Source organism: Lissotriton vulgaris, unplaced genomic scaffold (assembly GCF_964263255.1).
Source record: "Lissotriton vulgaris unplaced genomic scaffold, aLisVul1.2 SCAFFOLD_612, whole genome shotgun sequence".
In the NCBI taxonomy this organism is placed as follows: domain Eukaryota; kingdom Metazoa; phylum Chordata; class Amphibia; order Caudata; family Salamandridae; genus Lissotriton; species Lissotriton vulgaris.
The window spans coordinates 80344-99409 of NW_028255139.1; the positions used below are offsets into that span (position 1 = coordinate 80344).

Below are 19066 nucleotides of genomic sequence, written 5' to 3' on the forward strand. Positions count from 1 at the left end.
CGCAAAGGAACCACTTCACATTAAAGCTTTAAATTGCGGATTAAGGAACTGATTTTGTATTTTGTATACTTGAGGTTTATCTTGAGAAGATTGTATTTGCATTCAAATTTGACTTTTATATAAAAACCTTAAAACTTTACCAGTTGTAAGTGGTTCTTCAGAGTGGCGTCATTTATTGGGGTTTAACTAAACCTATGTGGGAGTTGTCTTTTACTCAATGACAGATATTAGCGGTCCAAAATCACGAATGAGATAAATTATTAATTCGATCATAAATTGATACCAAAATCTCATTCCCCGCAGTACCTTGCAAAGAACACTACATTTGCGTCTTGATTTCAAAGAATCTCACTCACTACCTATCACTGACTCTCCCTCACTTTTACTCACATGCGTATTCTTGCACATAGACACATGCTCACACATACACACACTCTTATCTCACATAAACACACTCATTTCAGGCATGCACACAACTTACATTTAAAAATATTTTTACTTGCTACTGCTGCCACCAAAGATTCCAGGTGAACTAAGTGTGCGCCATGTTTTATTATACTAATAGTGAATAATATTCTATTATTCACTATTGGCGTAAAGTAAAAATGTGTTGAGAATATGGAATGTGTAGGCGCCCCTGTTTTCTTGCCAGTGATTTTGCCACCTCTGAGGCCAGGAGTCGCAAAGACATGGTTAGGGTTTGCAAGGTATAAGTCGGGAGTCGCCAGGGGTCGCATATGAGACCCTGTGCAACAACTAAATGTCACCCATGGCCACTTTTTAGGTGATTGAAAAGAGGAATTTTCGTAACATATGACAAGCTCCAGGTTCCCTTTAGACAGTGACAGAGCTCATGTTGGAATGTATTACTGAAGGATCCAATAAACGTTGGGTGGAGCAGCTGGTGGAGAGGAGCTGGGGGGACTAGAACTCTGCACCTGAAATTACCAGGTGCAGGAATGCCAGGCCCAATTTTACCTAGTGCAAAAACGCAGCTGGTAAAAACATTGGGGCAGAGAAGAGAGGCCCAGTCTATGCTCCCCTAGCAACCCTGGATCTTTCTCAGTATGCAACACGCTCACCACCTTCACCAGGACCCTCACTGGCACTACATCTCCCATCTCCCACTTGCTCAGAGCAGATGCTATATGTGAGAGGGAAATTCCACACACTCAGTGAAAACCTACGTAAAAGGTCCCAGTAATTTCAGCTTACCCGTTTATTCGCAGTTCTGGGACTTTATCTCGTGAGGGCTTGATTTATGAGGAGGGAGATAAAGGCCAATACAATACATTCCCTTCTCCCTCATTCTCTTCATCCTAAACTCAGAAGGAGGGTCTTAGACCAGGACTGGCGGACTCAACAATGTACTGGCCTTCTGTGACCCGTCATCTTCTGTGAACGAATGTCCTTTCTAAGTTGGACCTCTCTGGGCTTATATGGCAGCCTTAATTGATGCGTTCTGCACCAGCTGACAGCGCTGTGATATGGCTGCCACCGCCTTGATCTCTGCCCACTTTATATTTCTCAAAGCCAGCAACACTTTTCACTAACAGGCTCAGAGAGGAGGGCAGGGAAAAAATGAAAGTGAATGCGCCGAATATGTCACACGCGCAGCAAATATGAGGAAGTACAAAATGTAATTAGCCTTCAAAAGGAGTTCCGAATTAATCTCATTACGGCTCATCAAATAAGAGAGCAAAGCATAATGGGCCAAGCGCTGCTTGTGAGGATGCTTTGTGTAAAGAAGCTAACGGGGGACACTGTACGCGCGCGTGCCTGCCTTTCCGGAGAGAGACCCTGCGCTGATGTCTTTATGGGACGTGTGCGGCTGTGCGCGCGGGGAGTCTGCGACCCGTCACAGTTTCCCATGGCAATAATAACAACATTAGTGGTTTACCGAACGCTTTCCACCCACACACGACTCGAAAGCACTTAAAGTCCCGCATGTGCAGCGACGTATAGATTGAACGGGCCGCAGCTGCCTGCAAACAATTCTCTTCACAAAATGGGTTCCGGAGGATGGTGGTGGTAGGGGGGGGGGGGGGTGTTGGAAGCTCTAATGTTAATGTAACTATGCACTGCTAATAGTTGCGCACACAGAAGTCCTGTCCTAAAAAAATGACTGCCTAAGCCCACCACCTTCAAACACTGACACAAATAAAGTACTGCTTAGGCAAAAAGGCAGAAGTTAAGGGGGCATCAGGCCTCCTTTTGTTCGATAATCCTGGTTAAGACCTATCTGGAGTCTCATACCTAAATGCAATGGAGGGGAAACGAAGGCACACAGCTTTTTACTTGACAGTTACTTATAAGATGCATGCTTTTGACTTTGTTCTGACCCCTGTATATAACATATGTATGCACTGTAAGAATGCCAGATTTGGTGGTCTGTCCCATTATTTACACAAATATCAATTCAAATACCACTATTTTTTTTATTTTTTATGGGGCTACTTATTCCAATGCAAGGTGTTAGGGCACTTTACATCACATACAAACATGATATATTGACAGTAAATCATGTATGTATATATCAATGAACAGGGTGTGTTACATAAGACAGTGAGCGTTACAAGATATAGGAGTCACACGTCCTTCGTAGCTCACTGTGCTATATTAGAAGGATTACAATTTATGAATTGCAAGTAACAAAAGGATCTTTGTGTTAAAAGTAGTAACCCTTTTTCCTAGCTACATAAAATACAAATCTCTCATCTGCATCTTACATAATGTGCTTTGCAGGAGACCTATTAATCTACTATGCTACTTTGATTCATAACTGGAACTAGACAAAGCACATGTCTCTAGCAAATGTATTAACCTCTTGAGTTATCTTACCACTATTATTTCCTGAAATTTACTGGGCACACAAAGATTTTAGCAGCAAGTGTCTTAACCCCATATGATATTTTAAAATGCAGACTTTGCAACCAATTAAGCAGAACAGATTTACTGCCACATTTCTCCTTGCTGCCAATTTCTGGGACAGGAACAGACTAATTTGCATACAGCCAGGTTCTGAAACTGGGATGGTGCAGTGAGCTAAAAAACGGTGTTGGATCTAGCCCTGATCTCTTGACTGGGTGAGAGCTTTCTGCTTAATTCAGAGACTCTGTCCCTCACCACCCCTTGTTGTAAATATTTTTGTCCACCCTAAGCGTGGAAGGGTATTCTCAGATGTGAGACCCTTGCTCATTGCACCATCAGGATTCAAGCAAACCGGGCCGAAGACGGCTGTAATGCCAGAAACCGGTCCCCGGGAGCTTGTTTCCTTCCCAGTGTAAGAATTGGCTTTTGTAGTTTGGTTTGCCCTGTTCCCATCATGCACTGGGACAGGAACAGACTAATTTGCATACAGCCAGGTTCTGAAACTGGGATGGTGCAGTGAGCTAAAAAACGGTGTTGGATCTAGCCCTGATCTCTTGACTGGGTGAGAGCTTTCTGCTTAATTCAGAGACTCTGTCCCTCACCACCCCTTGTTGTAAATATTTTTGTCCACCCTAAGCGTGGAAGGGTATTCTCAGATGTGAGACCCTTGCTCATTGCACCATCAGGATTCAAGCAAACCGGGCCGAAGACGGCTGTAATGCCAGAAACCGGTCCCCGGGAGCTTGTTTCCTTCCCAGTGTAAGAATTGGCTTTTGTAGTTTGGTTTGCCCTGTTCCCATCATGCACTGGGACAGGAACAGACTAATTTGCATACAGCCAGGTTCTGAAACTGGGATGGTGCAGTGAGCTAAAAAACGGTGTTGGATCTAGCCCTGATCTCTTGACTGGGTGAGAGCTTTCTGCTTAATTCAGAGACTCTGTCCCTCACCACCCCTTGTTGCATATATTTTTGTCCACCCTAAGCGTGGAAGGGTATTCTCAGATGTGAGACCCTTGCTCATTGCACCATCAGGATTCAAGCAAACCGGGCCGAAGACGGCTGTAATGCCAGAAACCGGTCCCCGGGAGCTTGTTTCCTTCCCAGTGTAAGAATTGGCTTTTGTAGTTTGGTTTGCCCTGTTCCCATCATGCACTGGGACAGGAACAGACTAATTTGCATACAGCCAGGTTCTGAAACTGGGATGGTGCAGTGAGCTAAAAAACGGTGTTGGATCTAGCCCTGATCTCTTGACTGGGTGAGAGCTTTCTGCTTAATTCAGAGACTCTGACGCTCACCACCCCTTGTTGTAAATATTTTTGTCCACCCTAAGCGTGGAAGGGTATTCTCAGATGTGAGACCCTTGCTCATTGCACCATCAGGATTCAAGCAAACCGGGCCGAAGACGGCTGTAATGCCAGAAACCGGTCCCCGGGAGCTTGTTTCCTTCCCAGTGTAAGAATTGGCTTTTGTAGTTTGGTTTGCCCTGTTCCCATCATGCACTGGGACAGGAACAGACTAATTTGCATACAGCCAGGTTCTGAAACTGGGATGGTGCAGTGAGCTAAAAAACGGTGTTGGATCTAGCCCTGATCTCTTGACTGGGTGAGAGCTTTCTGCTTAATTCAGAGACTCTGTCCCTCACCACCCCTTGTTGTAAATATTTTTGTCCACCCTAAGCGTGGAAGGGTATTCTCAGATGTGAGACCCTTGCTCATTGCACCATCAGGATTCAAGCAAACCGGGCCGAAGACGGCTGTAATGCCAGAAACCGGTCCCCGGGAGCTTGTTTCCTTCCCAGTGTAAGAATTGGCTTTTGTAGTTTGGTTTGCCCTGTTCCCATCATGCACTGGGACAGGAACAGACTAATTTGCATACAGCCAGGTTCTGAAACTGGGATGGTGCAGTGAGCTAAAAAACGGTGTTGGATCTAGCCCTGATCTCTTGACTGGGTGAGAGCTTTCTGCTTAATTCAGAGACTCTGTCCCTCACCACCCCTTGTTGTAAATATAGCCAATTTCTTTGTGGCGGGATATAAAAAAATAAATGTATAATTTGAGGCCCAGATTCTGTCTTGAAGTTGTGTCACTTTTTTGGCACTACCAGATGCAAAATCTCTCTAGTTAAATCTAGTAATATGTTCGAATATACACAATAGAACTGCTAAACATATGTCTAAGATGTTAAGAACTGATGTCATTTCTTCTGATATCACTTCCTATGAGGTCATGAGTTGTTTATGCCACTTACTGTGATTTTACTTCCCGTGATGCCACGTGCGATGTCACCCGCCGTGATATCATGTGTCATGATGTCACTTGCAAACTGTCTAACTTGTTTAGTTCCCCCACTTATTTTTTTAGGACTTGTGCTTTGCCAACAGCGTAGCTCCATTAGGGTAGTGGAAAACCTTTTTGTTATGGGTCTGGAGGGGGTGTTGGTATGTGGTGGCAGAGCAAGGATAGGAGCTCATAGGGTGTTAAAAACAGTGACTGAGAGACGATAAAAGTGATTAGAGGCACATGAAACTGAATTATTGGAGCCAAGGTAGAGGAAAGATGCTGTTTGCAGGAACCCTTCTGAAGACTGGCACTCTTGCCTGGGCCCCCCTCACCCATACCAAAAGCTGTCCCTGTCAGTAATACAGCATCTTTGTACATAAAACCGGGTATAACACTTCCGTTTGACGCAGCATTATATTGCAGTTTCTAGTCCCACAAAAAAGTACAGGAATGTTTTACTTGAAAGGTTATGGATCTTATGGTTAGGAAAGTGAGGAAAAAAGATCAAATGTGCACAGCACACACACCAAATCCTGCTAAAACGCAAGCAGTGACAGTGGTGCCGATGTTCCCTGCAAACCACCATATACCACTACACTCACCTTTGTGTTATTTTTTATTGGCCTGAAAGCCAAATTGGAAAAGTGAGGTGGGGGAGTGACAAGGGACGAGTGAGACAATGACCCAAAGAGTGAGCAAGTCATTGAATGAGGGTATAGCTGAATGAGGGAATAAGCAGATGAGGGAGTGAGTGAAAGGGTAAGTTATTGAGGGAGTGGAGTGCTGACTGAGCATGTGGGTGAGTGAGTAAGTGAGTGAGTGACTAAGTGACTTAGTGAGCTTAAACTATCAAAAATTTAGCCAGGTGAGTTTTCAGTATTAGGTTGTGTCAAAGACTAAGGGGAACAGAATGAAATGTAAAGCAAATATGTATGCATGGACACAGCCAGAGATTGGATGGCGAATTTTAGGCCCAACCAATAACTGGTCTTCTGTGTGATCTGAGTCTAAGTGTGATGTAGGAAACAGTCACTTTCACAACAGTAGGCTCCAAACTAAAGCCCTTCAAAGTCAATAGACAACATTTTAACAATAGGAACCAACAAAACTCCAAAACATGCTGATCCCAGTTTAAGGCTAGGTTGGCGGTTATTCATCCTCATCACAAGGAAACATGTTTTAAACACAAAGCACAGACATTTACATGCAGTCCTGCCTGTGACCTGCAGTCATGGAAGTAACTTCATGGCAGAGAAGATCTGAGCCTTCCACTCCGGGGGTAGCAACAATCTAGACCCATCAATCACTAGCTGCAATGACATGTAAAATGTGTGCTCAACTGCAACACAGCATATAATATATATTAGGAAACTTGCACAGTGTTCTCACCTAACAACCCTCCTCCAAGGGTATGGCATCAGAATATTAACGTTTATTGGGAGGCTACGCTGCCAACATACAAACTTGAAAATGATTCAATTTTCATGTTCTTGAGCGCAATAACATATTGTTCTTCACCTCAGTAATACACCTGGAAACATTTTCCCTCATCAAATGTGTATCTAGTTTGTAATAATGGAACCATTAAGTAATATGGATGTTGGCATTACCTATTAGTGGTCATGTTCAGGCAGGTAACAACTGATGCTAGGAATGTTGAGGTTGATCAAGCATGTTCAGGGGCATGTGAAGACTCGTAAATCATGCTGCCTTGCATGTGGAGGCTGATAACACATGTTTCTGGACAACTAGAGACTTTCCATGCTAGTTACTGGGTTGTGGAGACTCATAATACATGTTTCGGAACATGGGGGAGTTATCGATATCTGTTGATAAGCCGGCTTGGTGTAACATATTACACCGGGACATGTTTAAGAAAGTTCCTCACTGGTGACGTACTGACTAGCGTTTATCATTTTATTTTATTTCTGAAATGGCTGCTTTACATCACATTGCCTCTGAGCACTCCTAATTAAGGGTGTCTGACTGTATTCTGTATGCTTTTTTTTACCTTGTCCTATTTCTATCCTTGTTATTTTATTTAGTTTGTTTTCAAGTACACTTGTATGTATCTTTTTCTGTGCCCTCCTTTTGCACATACAATCTATTGTTGTGACCAAATTCACTTGTTTAAGATACGTTTGTACTATCCCTAGCCTGAACCTTTGTTCTAGTGTTCTGTCATCGTTCTCTCCTTTTGAGCACTGTATCAACAGCTGATAAAATTATAAAAATATTACTATTGACCCTTCCATTACCATTATCCTAGCTGTTGGTGGGCATGTCGGCATGATCACACTTGTTGCTCGACATGTGGAGACTGGCACTATCGGCTACTTGGCAACTGTAGGTAATTTATATTGTGTTATATGTGTTGGCGAACATGCAGAGAATGGCATTGCGTTCAATAGGGCACATGGAAATTGGCAAAATTGGCTTTACCTTTAAAATCACATTACATTTTAATGGATGTTACTTGCCAGGGTGTTTGAAAATGCACAGTTTCAATAGTTTTCTGAAAATACCCTTGATTGAGAACTCAAAATCCTGTGTAACTTGTTTTTTAAACTCCATCTTTTTATTCTCTGTGTTACTGGCTGAAAGTTTCAAAATGCACAATTTCTAACTATTTTTCTTAAAATAGTGAAAGATTGACAAAAGATACTGATCCAATGCAAAGTGTGGAATTGTTTATAACAACAATTAGTTCAGCGAACACTCCAAACGCATATGAAAGCATATTAAAAGCATCATTTGGCACTACTCTTTCCAAGAATTCTTTCTGAAGAACGCCGAGATCTCTCTGTAGGGTGGTCTTTAACTTATTTTGTGTCTTTGGTAATATTATGGGACTAATGCACTTCCATTAACTTTCAAATTTGCCAACCGCAACAAATTATGTGTTGAGAACACTACGGTCATTAAAATGGAGACATATTTTTTAAACATCTTGATTTTATTAAAATGATATATATAATATTTATTCGGGGTTTCTACCCAGATCTTTTCATCCATTGGTCTATTTTTGTGTCATTCACATTCTTCTTCCATCCACTACAGTATTGCGCCCAAGTCAGCCATTGGCTAGCTTTACTGTGGGTGACCGCATTCCATAAGTTCACGAGGAGCACTTCCGCACACAAAATAATTCCCTTCAGGGCCATGGCCTGCTATGGCATTATGTGTTTTCTGAGACAAAAAAGAATTCTGCCTTTAACCAATGTTTTCCTTTTTTTTAATACTGGTGAGGGCCAAACAAGTTCACCAACAATAAAATTTCCCCCAAACCATGAAAAAACGAAATCATGACAAATTCAAAAGCTTTGCAGCCAATTCCAAGCCAAATGGCCTTTTCAAAGCCTCTTTATTGGTGCAGTAGGGCTGAGCAGTCATTAGGGGTCAATTAGGCCACTTATTAAACAACAAACAGTATTTTTGGTAGCAGAAAAATAACATTTGTGAGCACCCCTGCACTAATTAAATATTGGAGTGCACAGATAGCATATAACCAGCAGAAAACTGAGAAACTGTGTCACCACACTATATGTATATCACTAACAAATTCTAGCCTGTATTTACTTTAGGGCTCTGGAGGCACACCTACAAATGGAAAATTATAACTTAGAGAGCCTTGAGAAAGTATTCATTTGAATAGCTTGGCTAATCTCCCCAAGGGGTATTCAGGCACTTTGCTTCAGGTAGAAGTTGAAGAGTCAGGTCTTCAGTCCATTCCTGAAGTACTTCTGTAAGGGTGAGGTGCGGAGGTGGACGGAGTACCAGACTTTGGTTGCAAGGTGGGAGAATGATCATCCTTCAGTGTGGCTGCAGTGGATGCGGTGAGTCTGAGCGATGGCGAGGTGTGCGGAGCAGAGGTGTCTGGTGGGTTGGTAGAAGGTCAGTCAGTGGTTCATGTAGTCTGGTCCTTGGTTGTGGTGGGTTTGTAGGCATGGGTTAGTAGCTTGAATTGGCATCTCTTCTGGATGGGGAGCCAGTGGAGGTCTTTCAGGTGATAGGTGATGTGTGTCCTCTTGGGCAGGTAGAGAACCGGTCTTGCTGCTGTGTTCTGTATTGTCTGGAGTATTTGCATGAGTTCAGCGGAGGTGCCGGCATAGAGTGCATTGCCGTTGTCGAGCCGGCTGGTGATGAGGGAGTGCGTTGCCATCTTCCTAGTGCTGATCAAAATTCTTCAGAAAAGAGGCGCAATACAGCTGTGGTGTTGCACATATTTCAGTGCAGTGGCGAAACGAACCTTGAGGGGGCCCCCCTGCAGGGTTTGTGAACGGGCCCCCTCCGGACTCAATCTAGTGCTCCTCAGCAGAAGTGCGGTGCTGACGGGCCCCCTGGAGAGTGAGGGCCCCCCGCACTGCGGGGGCTGCAGGGGCCTGTGTTACGCCCCTGTTTCAGTGGAGGTGAGAATGAAGTTCAATGGGTCAGGTGTGGAATAGGACTTACCTCTCAGGAGGATACTGGAGCACATTCAGTTTAGGAACACAGGATTTAAACCATGAGGGAAGAGGGGCCTCGGTCTTGGCATGAACTGCAGCTGGGCTCCCATACAGTCAACCCGATCTGGTTCCTAATGCGTAAGCATGTCTATTTAATGAATCCTGTGCTTTCCCTTCGTAGCTTGCCACAAGCATCAAGGCTTTCTCAGAAAATATTGCATGTAGTACATAAATTGCAACACTAAAACAATGTAACAGTTAAGAATACATTGTTGGAATTTCCAAAACAATTTACTTACGAAGAATTAAACGTAATATTAATATCACTCTAAAACAACTGAAAAAGTGTGCTGGGATCTGGCGTTTTAAAAATATATAACACCATCACATAGAAAACAAGCATTTACAATGCAATGGTCTCAGCATTATTAAAGGTAGAGCTATTGGCATTGCTTATGACTTTTTTTTTTAATCATAAATAAATGGCATTGTCATTTACATTGCCAATAGCTTAATCGCTTGCAAATGCATGACCTATTGCATTTATACCCACACAGAGCCACATCACCCCCTTTTGTATCACACAGAGCCACACACACAGAGCCACCCAAGTCATTCACATAGAGCCACCTACACAGAGCCACTCTCACACAGACAGTCACCCACACATAGAGCCACCTACTAAAAAAGCTATCCACACAGAGCTACACACACACACACACACAGAGCGCTACGCGCTACACACACACACACACACACACAGAGCGCTACACACACACAGAGCGCTACACACACACACACATAGAGCGCTACACACACACACAGAGCGCTACACACACACACACAGACAGAGCGCCACACACACACACACAGACAGAGCGCCACACACACACACACAGACAGAGCGCCACACACACACAGACAGAGCGCCACACAGACTACACACACACACACTACACACACACACAGACCGAGCGCCCCACACACACAGACTATGCTAACACATATCCTGCCTACTGTCCCAACTCCTCCATGCACTGTAAACCCCTTTAACCACTCTACACTCACCCCAAATCTTCTACACCATGAGAGAAAACCACTTCCAAACAATCACACGTTGAACCGCACTGCTATAATCCTCCTGCATTCAATTAATAAACCTGCTTATCACACAAATAAAAAAATCCTAAACTCTACATTAGCATTTAAAACTCATCCCACAGCTTGATATATACATGTCTCCCTTCAGCCTCTCTCTAAAATCTAACATCACCCTCCCACTATTATGACCACCCTTGGTGTGAGACTCATAGGTTTCACCCCAAGAAATTACCGCTTACATTCTCAAACCCTACAAGATTGTCCCACCCATTGCACGCACTCCAAACACTCAAGCTACATACACACACCATCTATAACCACATATACACCTTGATGTATATCATCCAGCCACATCACACCTATAGGCTCCACTGAGTCATCTTCGACACCACACACCCACATCAAATGTCCAATAAGTAGATTACACAAACACATACACATGCCACACACTTAGAGCACAACCCAACACGTATACCCACGAAACTACCCCGTCACGTCCACTCATACCATTCGCATGAACACGACACACTCGTCCAACACCCATTAACACTTAGCCCCTCTCCACTCCCCTACAGTATCTCTACACCAGTCAGTGAGTCCTACACCGACCCCACCAATTTGACACCACTACACCTCATTAACTCCGGCGCACCCTACAACCCCATGCCTCCTGCATACCTGCTCACTGGTACGAGTTCCATTCAATTAGTAAAGCAACGCATTTTATTTAGAGCGCTTAGAAACCTAGACGTGTCGTGTGAAGCGCTATATATATTTTTTGTTTTATAGCGTTAATGGTACTGCTAAGTACGCCGCACACCGTTAAACTCCTATGCAGTACCACGCCAAACTCTCACGCCCGTTCCAAGCACCACACAGCATCCACACCAAGCCCTGCCTGCACACCTCCACTGCTATAATCCTCCTGCATTCAATTAATAAACCTGCTTATCACACAAATAAAAAAATCCTAAACTCTACATTAGCATTTAAAACTCGTCCCACAGCTTGATATATACATGTCTCCCTTCAGCCTCTCTCTAAAATCTAACATCACCCTCCCACTATTATGACCACCCTTGGTGTGAGACTCATAGGTTTCACCCCAAGAACCTACCGCTTACATTCTCAAACCCTACAAGATTCACCCACCCATTGCACGCACTCCAAACACTCAAGCTACATACACACACACACACCATCTATAACTACATCTACACCTTGATGTATATCATCCACCCACATCACACCTATAGGCTCCAGTCATCTTCGACACCACACACCCACATCAAATGTCCAATAAGTAGATTACACAAACACATACACATGCCACACACTTAGAGCACAACCCAACACGTATACCCACAAAACTACCCCGTCACGTCCACTCATACCATTCGCATGAACACAACACACTCGTCCAACACCCATTAACACTTAGCTCCTCTCCACTCACCTACAGTATCTCTACACCAGTCAGTGAGTCCTACACCGAACCCACCAATTTGACACCACTACACCTTATTAACTCCGGCGCACCCTACAACCCTATGCCTCCTGCATACCTGCTCACTGGTACGAGTTCCATTCAATTAGTAAAGCAACGCGTTTTATTTAGAGCGCTTAGAAACCTAGACGTGTCGCGTGAAGCGCTATATAATTTTTTGTTTTATAGCATTAATGGTACTGCTAAGTACGCCGCACACCGTTAAACTCCTATGCAGTACCACGCCAACCTCTCACGCCCATTCCAATCACCACACAGCATCCACACCAAGCCCTGCCTGCACACCTCACCCTCCGCGCACCCTCTTCTAGCGCCTACTGACCTGCTGCAGCACCGAAGCGCTGGCAGCCCCAGCCGGTTCATTGTTGAGTGGAGGGTGGCGTGTGTGTTTGTGCGTGTGCGGTTCCAGCGCAGACTGCTGAGCGCAAAAGAGGTGTGTGGAGATGTGAGGTCTGTGCTGCTCTGCTCTTTATGTGTGTGGGGGGGCGGCGCAGGAAGCTGCCATTCTCGAACATGTTGTAAGAGTCGGGGTTGAGCGTCCAGTAGCTGCACTTGCCCGGCTTCTTGTCGTCGAGGGGCACTTTGACAAAGCACTCGTTAAGCAAGAGGTTGTGGCGGATGGAGTTCTGCCAGCCCTGCTTGTTGTCGCGGTAGAAGGGGAAGTGCTCCATAATGAACTGGTAGATGCCGTTCAGGGTGATCTTCTTGTCGGGCGCGTTCTGGATGGCCATGGTGATGAGCGCGATGTACGAGTAGGGCGGCTTTACCATGTCCTTGGGCTGCATGGGCGGCGGCGGCGCCCCGCCATAGGGTCCGTAGCCGTGGCCCCCGTGTACTGCTCGTGTTGCCAGTACATGCTCATGGGCGCTGCCATGCCCGTGTAGCCCACCGCCGCCGCCGCCCGGTAGTAGCTCTGCTCGCCACTCAGGTAGGGCACCACCCCCAGGGGGCTGGGGCTGGACACGAAATAGCGCGCCTGCATGGCCGCGGGGGCAGCTCACCCTCTCCTTTCCAGAGGAGTTTGTCTTATGGTGGAGGAACCTCTCTTCGGCCCCCCGAGTCTCTGCGGAGCCCTCTTCAAGGGCAGCGGGGTGAGAGTCCAGGGTGTGGGGGGGTGGCGGAGCCTGCCGACCCTACGCCCTTCCTCGGGCCTCATCGCTTCAGCTCCAGTCCTTGTTTGCGTACTTGGACTAACTCTTCTGGGTGGAGAAGACGCGCAAGAGAGGGAAGAAAAACTTGCACAGGAAAAGTTTTGGGAAAGTTTCTGTGCTGTTTCTGGGGCTGGGCACTGCGCTCAGCTCCCTGTGGCATGTGCCAGTGTCTGTGTGCCAGTCTTCCACAGGCGCTGCCTGCTCCGGGATGCATCGGGAAGAGAGAGATGAGGGCAAAAAAACCAGCTGAACTTTTGAGCATCCGTCACCAGGCTTAGGACTTTATTACGCGGCTCCTCGGCTGCACTGGTTTGAGCTGGGCGAAAACGGGAGGCTCCTCCTGGTGCATTCCCGGGTAGAGACGCTGTGGGCCCAGCCGGAAGGACATGCTCAGCACGGGGCTGGTGGCCATGGGGAGTGCAGGCTGTGCGAGCTGCAGGACGGGGTGTAGTGAGGCTGCTGCTTGTACGCTCTGGCTCCCGCTCCGTACCTGTGATCCTGTGCGTGTCTTCTGTCTGGGCCGGGCTGCCTCCGCCTAACTCCCCGGCCATTGTGAGCTCTCTTGCAGTAATGCAGCAGCAGGGGCGAGGACTCGGTGACTTCTTGGTGTGGCGGTCGTCGCGAAATGGCATAAAGAAAAGCGCCGCCATTTTCAGATTCGGGGACGTGTTTTTTGCGCTCTGAGTGACAGATGACGCCACGAGCTAAAGAACGCAAAAAATCATGCCCCCGAATCCGAAAAAGACAGAGCTTCTTTGGAGGGACGGCTATCCCCTCCAATGGCTGGCCTCCGTTTAGGAAGCCAGCCAATGGAGGAGAGACGAGGACAGAGGCGGGTTTAAGCTGCCACACTAAACAACAATAATTCTCCGGACTTCCGGTCTTGGCCTACGGCCAAGCCCTACGGTCCCTCGACCTAAAAACTGCGGGCAAAATCCAGGAGGAGGGAGGTTTCTCCGCAATGCAAAATAAGAATAAAAAAATGATACCGTTCCACAAAGGCAAAGCCTTCGGCCAATGCACAATTGTAGAATTCCACGTTGGGGAAATGGGAAAGCCAAAAAAAAAGGAATTCACAAAACCTTCCTATAATTACGCTGCCTGGAAGCCAGTGAGAGGTACGATTTGTTAAGGCCACACCCTGTCATAATTCTTTCTCCCTGTGAGGCAGTAAACCTGCAATGAACTTGAAGGTGCAGCTTATCCAGGACAGAAGAATTATTGAAATTGAGAAAATGGTTTTCTGAATATTATTTTCTTCACAATTTGACAGTTTTGTTGATTTTCTGTATTTAAACTGTATATCTTTCACCCTCAGCTTAATGAAGTAGAGAACTGTTCATTTGCTGATGATGGACCAAGAGAAAAAAAAGTTTCTGTCAAGTTTCTAACAGTGGCATAATGCAAGATGACCCCCTCACCCCACAGCATGTAAAGAAGTAACCCAGAGTTTTCCCATATCACACAGATATTCATTGACCTTGGGCTGAATGGGCCCTTCTTAAGGGCTGCAGGACCAGTGACATAGCTAGAACTATTGACGCCCTTGGCGGTTGGGGCATTTGCCTCCCCTTGACTTCCGCAGGTGTGAGCTGGGGGGAGGTTAGCGACGGTCCCTGTGTTTGCCACCCACGACAGCATCAGGTCAGGTAAGAGCCGTGGGTGGGGGGTTACGCTCCCCCAAAACTCATGTCGCCGGGATGAAACCCCCCATGCTACACTACTGTGCAGGACCCTGTGTTCCGCCCCTGGTTTCTAACATTTATACTACATCAAACCAAGGCCCGCCATTATTGAAATTTGCGCAGGCACTTAAGCGCTGCAATGCAATTTGGCGCTGAACATGCATTTAAAATGGTAGGTCAAATGGTGCCATCTTTTGCGCTGTGCAGGTTCATACGCAAAACTTTAGTAACTATGGGCCCGAAGACTTTGCAGTATCAAAGGATACAGAACAAACTTTGAATGATGCCACGTCATTTTCTGAAGAAGGATTGTGTTCACTATCATGCAGAGGCCACGCCTTCCTTTTTCATTAACTAATAGCACAAACTCAGAGAATAGCGCCTAATAATGCAGTAACATCACTGGCCACAAGTGAATAAAGCATATAATTGCAAAATATGGGATGCCACCGCAACTAAGTGTGTCTCCAGCTACTTGTTCTTGTTTAATCCAAATGCTTAAGTGAGCACGCTCCAAGTGTAACGAAATGACAATAGTTCAAGCTTCCATTTATTTTTTCAAATATTCGACAAATCAAGCAATAACGACATTACTTGTTCTAGTTTCTAGGCGAGACTGCCATCTTTTAAGACTTTTTAAAACGGCCTTATTCAATGGGGGAAATTGAAAAAGCAAATTTCGAAGAGTTAGTGATCAAAGGCATAGTCACAAGGGTTTATTGACGAAATCAGCAATGATGGGGAACTCATTTGTTAAGAGCAATGAATCTATAAACAGAGCCCGGATCTCACTGATTGTAACTGGAAGGGATGTATGTAACACATGCCGAAACGATTTATGGCACATTAACGCTTGGCTACTCTATGTCCATTATTGAGGCTGTGGTCAAAGTGAAGCAAACAGCATTTTAAATGTCTGCCGTGCTTTAAAATGGTATTGACCACATCTCTGCTTCTGTGCAGGAACTTCTCAAGTAAAGGTCTTGAATACAGGCTTTCCCCAGCCTCGTGTACTTCCCTGTTGTCTGTAGGATGTAGCTCATGGCCATAACTGTGCTGATATGTGGGATGGCCCAGTCGCCTTTGTGCCTCGTTATGTTTTTGCGTTGGAGTGGTAAGTTTAATCACCACTGAGAATGGCACCTTGAAAACAATTTGTGGACTCCCAGGAAGATGTGTGATACCCAGTGTGTGAAACAAAGGGCTAGAGCTGCTCATTGGGGATCACAAAAACAACAGGTGATGGACCGAATGAGGATCAATGCCACACATTCAACCCAGTCAAAAGATCTGGGTCCTAATCCATCGTTTTTTTGCACTCCACACCACCCTGGGTTAGACAATGGCGATATGCAAATCAGCTCTGACCCTGTGCCCCATGGGAACAGTCCAGTCCGAACTACAAAAGCCATGTCCTTCCCAGAACGGAATCAAGCATCCGAGGACCGGACCGGTTTCGAGGTAACACCTCTCATCAGCCCGGCTAGCTTGACTTCAGTGGTGTGGAGGGCCTGGGACCCACGTCTGGGCATCCCCAGTACACTTATAGCGGAATTGCAAAAACAACAGGTGATGGACCGAATGAGGATCAATGCCACACATTCAACCCAGTCAAAAGATCTGGGTCCTAATCCATTGTTTTTTTGCACTCCACACCACCCTGGGTTAGACAATGGCGATATGCAAATCAGCTCTGACCCTGTGCCCCATGGGAACAGTCCAGTCCGAACTACAAAAGCCATGTCCTTCCCAGAACGGAATCAAGCATCCGAGGACCGGACCGGTTTCGATGTAACACCTCTCATCAGCCCGGCTAGCTTGACTCCAGTGGTGTGGAGTGCCTGGGACCCACGTCTGGGCATCCCCAGTACACTTATAGCGGAATTGCAAAAACAACAGGTGATGGACCGAATGAGGATCAATGCCACACATTCAACCCAGTCAAAAGATCTGGGTCCTAATCCATCCTTTTTTTGCACTCCACACCACCCTGGGTTAGACAATGGCGATATGCAAATCAGCTCTGACCCTGTGCCCCATGGGAACAGTCCAGTCCGAACTACAAAAGCCATGTCCTTCCCAGAACGGAATCAAGCATCCGAGGACCGGACCGGTTTCGAGGTAACACCTCTCATCAGCCCGGCTAGCTTGACTCCAGTGGTGTGGAGTGCCTGGGACCCACGTCTCAAACCGGTCCAGTCCTCGGATGCTTGATTCCGTTCTGGGAAGGACATGGCTTTTGTAGTTCGGACTGGACTGTTCCCATGGGGCACAGGGTCAGAGCTGATTTGCATATCGCCATTGTCTAACCCAGGGTGGTGTGGAGTGCAAAAAAACAATGGATTTGGGCCCAGATCCTTGGACTGGGGTGAATGTGTGACATTGATCCACATTCGGTCCATCACCTGTTTTGTTTGCAATTGCTGCCATAAGTGCGCTGGGGATGCCCAGACGTGGGTCCCAGGCACTCCACACCACTGGAGTCAAGCGAGCCGGGCTGATGAGAGGTGTTACCTCGAAACCGGTCCGGTCCTCGGATGCTTGATTCCGTTCTGGGAAGGACATGGCTTTTGTAGTTCGGACTGGACTGTTCCCATGGGGCACAGGGTCAGAGCTGATTTGCATATCGCCATTGTCTAACCCAGGGTGGTGTGGAGTGCAAAAAAACGATGGATTTGGGCCCAGATCCTTGGACTGGGGTGAATGTGTGACATTGATCCACATTCGGTCCATCACCTGTTTTGTTTGCAATTGCCGCCATAAGTGCGCTGGGGATGCCCAGACGTGGGTCCCAGGCACTCCACACCACTGGAGTCAAGCTAGCCGGGCTGATGAGAGGTGTTACCTCGAAACCGGTCCGGTCCTCGGATGCTTGATTCCGTTCTGGGAAGGACATGGCTTTTGTAGTTCGGACTGGACTGTTCCCATGGGGCACAGGGTCAGAGCTGATTTGCAAATCGCCATTGTCTAACCCAGGGTGGTGTGGAGTGCAAAAAAACGATGGATTTGGGCCCAGATCCTTGGACTGGGGTGAATGTGTGACATTGATCCACATTCGGTCCATCACCTGTTTTGTTTGCAATTGCCGCCATAAGTGCGCTGGGGATGCCCAGACGTGGGTCCCAGGCACTCCACACCACTGGAGTCAAGCTAGCCGGGCTGATGAGAGGTGTTACCTCGAAACCGGTCCAGTCCTCGGATGCTTGATTCCGTTCAGGGAAGGACATGGCTTTTGTAGTTCGGACTGGACTGTTCCCATGGGGCACAGGGTCAGAGCTGATTTGCATATCGCCATTGTCTAACCCAGGGTGGTGTGGAGTGCAAAAAAACGATGGATTTGGGCCCAGATCCTTGGACTGGGGTGAATGTGTGACATTGATCCACATTCGGTCCATCACCTGTTTTGTTTGCAATTGCCGCCATAAGTGCGCTGGGGATGCCCAGACGTGGGTCCCAGGCACTCCACACCACTGGAGTCAAGCTAGCCGGGCTGATGAGAGGTGTTACCTCGAAACCGGTCCGGTCCTCGGATGCTTGATTCCGTTCTGGGAAGGACATGGCTTTTGTAGTTCGGACTGGACTGTTCCCATGGGGCACAGGGTCAGAGCTGATTTGCATATCGCCATTGTCTAACCCAGGGTGGTGTGGAGTGCAAAAAAATGATGGATTGGGGCCCAGATCCTTGGACTGGGGTGAATGTGTGACATTGATCCACATTCGGTCCATCACCTGTTTTGTTTGCAATTGCCGCCATAAGTGCGCTGGGGATGCCCAGACGTGGGTCCCAGGCACTCCACACCACTGGAGTCAAGCTAGCCGGGCTGATGAGAGGTGTTACCTCGAAACCTGTCCGGTCCTCGGCTGCTTGATTCCGTTCTGGGAAGGACATGGCTTTTGTAGTTCGGACTGCACTGTTCCCATGGGGCACAGGGTCAGAGCTGATTTGCATATCGCCATTGTCTAACCCAGGGTGGTGTGGAGTGCAAAAAAACAATGGATTTGGGCCCAGATCCTTGGACTGGGGTG

At 46.7% G+C, this 19066-nt stretch overlaps 1 protein-coding gene and 1 pseudogene across 1 annotated transcript in view; both read right to left on the minus strand.

Annotated features, from left to right (window-relative positions):
- The window catches only part of LOC147659216 (ephrin type-A receptor 5-like), a gene marked incomplete at its 3' end in the record, with an annotated part of 413244 nt that overhangs the window by 55697 nt on the left and 338481 nt on the right, over positions 1 to 19066 (minus strand). The gene's annotated exons all lie outside the window — the stretch shown is intronic.
- Positions 12564 to 13186, minus strand: LOC147659217 (forkhead box protein C1-A-like; annotated as a pseudogene).